Source organism: Anopheles nili (assembly GCF_943737925.1).
Source record: "Anopheles nili chromosome X unlocalized genomic scaffold, idAnoNiliSN_F5_01 X_unloc_34, whole genome shotgun sequence".
Taxonomy (NCBI): Eukaryota; Metazoa; Arthropoda; class Insecta; order Diptera; family Culicidae; genus Anopheles; species Anopheles nili.
In genome coordinates this window covers 43,410-47,500 of record NW_026525494.1, presented here as the reverse complement: position 1 = coordinate 47,500, position 4,091 = coordinate 43,410, and positions in this window count along the sequence as shown.

Here is a 4,091-nt window from a genome sequence, read left to right as displayed (position 1 = left end):
ATTTGATGTTGAAAAAAAGTACAAGTCCCAAAACTTGACTTCCCGAAAAATTTCAACTAGTTGCATAGCACCAGGCGTACACACGGAGGAGATTGTTGCGAGACGAACACGCTGTTGGAAGACAACCGAATGCACGCGGGATTGCTCACGGAGCAAGCGCAAGCACGCGAAACAGCTTGCACGGGTGATGGACCACATTGGACGAGTGACGGTTACCGGTTACCAGTGGGTTAGCCATGTTGTAACGGGCTAAGAGGCCTGTTAAGCCAGAGTGTACGGAGTTCAGATGGCTAGGTGCGCACGCAGGCATCGAGGTTTTGATGGTTTGCGCAGAGTTATAGCACGGCAGAGAGCGCGCCGCAGCAGTTTTAGTCCAATCGGACGATGCGCGGGTGTTTTACAGAACATTGAAAGTTGTATGGAAGAAAACCCCTGGCAGTATGCAATATAGGGAAAACACGAAATACTCTCGGATGGAGGTGTCTGAGAAGTTTGGCGTATATGGACGAAAGTTAGCCACGGTGGTGTTCTAACATCGGTACTTGGGACGCAAAACCGTCGCACGCATGGTTTCGAGGCAATGTGCGAAAAACGGGCCAAAATGGTGCACGAACAAAGGGACACGCGCTATATCTGGCAGAAGGAGAACTCTGCGAGGTGTTGTGTGTATGGACGAAAAGTAGGCATTACGGAGTTGAGCAAACGCGCCGAAGACCGGGAATCGATATCTCCAACCGGCTGGTCGGTAGAGCGATTCCCAACACCCCATAGACACCGCAATGGGTGAAAATCGGCTAAGTCCCAATATGTACCTTCAGAGGGGCATATCTCGAAAACTACTCGTCAGATCGGGGCCAAATTCACAGAGAAGACACATGTCGAGGAGTTGTTTCGGTTGAGCGATAGTGGTTTTTGGGTGAAAATGTACCCCTAAACCTTGTTCAGAGAGGACCCCTTCCGTAGAGCAAAATCCTGAAGGTCGGGGTGGCGCAAGGGTCGACATGGGTCGAGGTGGACTATCATGCGAAACCACTTTTTTCGGTCCCTACGGTGCCCCTAGATGATGAAAAGTACAATCCGAGGTTGATTACGAACACTTTTGTGCACCCCCTTCCGTAGAGCAAAATCCTGAAGGTCGGGGTCGCACAAGTGTGCACCCCCTTCCGTAGAGCAAAATCCTGAAGGTCGGGGTCGCGCAAGGGTCGACATGGGTCGAGGTGGACTATCATGCGAAACCACTTTTTTCGGTCCCTACGGTGCCCCTAGATGATGAAAAGTACAATCCGCGGTTGATTACGAACACTTTTGTGCACCCCCTTCCGTAGAGCAAAATCCTGAAGGTCGGGGTCGAGCAAGGGTAGACCCCTTCCGTAGAGCAAAATCCTGAAGGTCGGGGTCGCGCAAGGGTCGACATGGGTCGAGGTGGACTATCATGCGAAACCACTTTTTTCGGTCCCTACGGTGCCCCTAGATGATGAAAAGTACAATCCGAGGTTGATTACGAACACTTTTGTGCACCCCCTTCCGTAGAGCAAAATCCTGAAGGTCGGGGTCGCGCAAGGGTCGACATGGGTCGAGGTGGACTATCATGCGAAACCACTTTTTTCGGTCCCTACGGTGCCCCTAGATGATGAAAAGTACAATCCGAGGTTGATTACGAACACTTTTGTGCACCCCCTTCCGTAGAGCAAAATCCTGAAGGTCGGGGTCGCGCAAGGGTCGACATGGGTCGAGGTGGACTATCATGCGAAACCACTTTTTTCGGTCCCTACGGTGCCCCTAGATGATGAAAAGTACAATCCGAGGTTGATTACGAACACTTTTGTGCACCCCCTTCCGTAGAGCAAAATCCTGAAGGTCGGGGTTGCGCACAAGTAGACCCCCTTCCGTAGAGCAAAATCCTGAAGGTCGGGGTCGCGCAAGGGTCGACATGGGTCGAGGTGGACTATCATGCGAAACCACTTTTTTCGGTCCCTACGGTGCCCCTAGATGATGAAAAGTACAATCCGAGGTTGATTACGAACACTTTTGTGCACCCCCTTCCGTAGAGCAAAATCCTGAAGGTCGGGGTTGCGCACAAGTAGACCCCCTTCCGTAGAGCAAAATCCTGAAGGTCGGGGTCGCGCAAGGGTCGACATGGGTCGAGGTGGACTATCATGCGAAACCACTTTTTTCGGTCCCTACGGTGCCCCTAGATGATGAAAAGTACAATCCGAGGTTGATTACGAACACTTTTGTGCACCCCCTTCCGTAGAGCAAAATCCTGAAGGTAGGGGTTGCGCACAAGTAGACCCCCTTCCGTAGAGCAAAATCCTGAAGGTCGGGGTCGCGCAAGGGTCGACATGGGTCGAGGTGGACTATCATGCGAAACCACTTTTTTCGGTCCCTACGGTGCCCCTAGATGATGAAAAGTACAATCCGAGGTTGATTACGAACACTTTTGTGCACCCCCTTCCGTAGAGCAAAATCCTGAAGGTCGGGGTCGCGCAAGTGTCGACATGGGTCGAGGTGGACTATCATGCGAAACCACTTTTTTCGGTCCCTACGGTGCCCCTAGATGATGAAAAGTACAATCCGAGGTTGATTACGAACACTTTTGTGCACCCCCTTCCGTAGAGCAAAATCCTGAAGGTCGGGGTTGCGCACAAGTAGACCCCCTTCCGTAGAGCAAAATCCTGAAGGTCGGGGTCGCGCAAGGGTCGACATGGGTCGAGGTGGACTATCATGCGAAACCACTTTTTTCGGTCCCTACGGTGCCCCTAGATGATGAAAAGTACAATCCGAGGTTGATTACGAACACTTTTGTGCACCCCCTTCCGTAGAGCAAAATCCTGAAGGTCGGGGTCGCGCAAGTGTCGACATGGGTCGAGGTGGACTATCATGCGAAACCACTTTTTTCGGTCCCTACGGTGCCCCTAGATGATGAAAAGTACAATCCGAGGTTGATTACGAACACTTTTGTGCACCCCCTTCCGTAGAGCAAAATCCTGAAGGTCGGGGTCGCGCAAGGGTCGACATGGGTCGAGGTGGACTATCATGCGAAACCACTTTTTTCGGTCCCTACGGTGCCCCTAGATGATGAAAAGTACAATCCGAGGTTGATTACGAACACTTTTGTGCACCCCCTTCCGTAGAGCAAAATCCTGAAGGTCGGGGTTGCGCACAAGTAGACCCCCTTCCGTAGAGCAAAATCCTGAAGGTCGGGGTCGCGCAAGGGTCGACATGGGTCGAGGTGGACTATCATGCGAAACCACTTTTTTCGGTCCCTACGGTGCCCCTAGATGATGAAAAGTACAATCCGAGGTTGATTACGAACACTTTTGTGCACCCCCTTCCGTAGAGCAAAATCCTGAAGGTCGGGGTCGCGCAAGGGTCGACATGGGTCGAGGTGGACTATCATGCGAAACCACTTTTTTCGGTCCCTACGGTGCCCCTAGATGATGAAAAGTACAATCCGAGGTTGATTACGAACACTTTTGTGCACCCCCTTCCGTAGAGCAAAAGCCTGAAGGTCGGGGTTGCGCACAAGTAGACCCCCTTCCGTAGAGCAAAATCCTGAAGGTCGGGGTCGCGCAAGGGTCGATATGGGTCGAGGTGGACTATCATGCGAAACCACTTTTTTCGGTCCCTACGGTGCCCCTAGATGATGAAAAGTACAATCCGAGGTTGATTACGAACACTTTTGTGCACCCCCTTCCGTAGAGCAAAATCCTGAAGGTCGGGGTTGCGCACAAGTAGACCCCCTTCCGTAGAGCAAAATCCTGAAGGTCGGGGTCGCGCAAGGGTCGACATGGGTCGAGGTGGACTATCATGCGAAACCACTTTTTTCGGTCCCTACGGTGCCCCTAGATGATGAAAAGTACAATCCGAGGTTGATTACGAACACTTTTGTGCACCCCCTTCCGTAGAGCAAAAGCCTGAAGGTCGGGGTTGCGCACAAGTAGACCCCCTTCCGTAGAGCAAAATCCTGAAGGTCGGGGTCGCGCAAGGGTCGGTATGGGTCGAGGTGGACTATCATGCGAAACCACTTTTTTCGGTCCCTACGGTGCCCCTAGATGATGAAAAGTACAATCCGAGGTTGATTACGAACA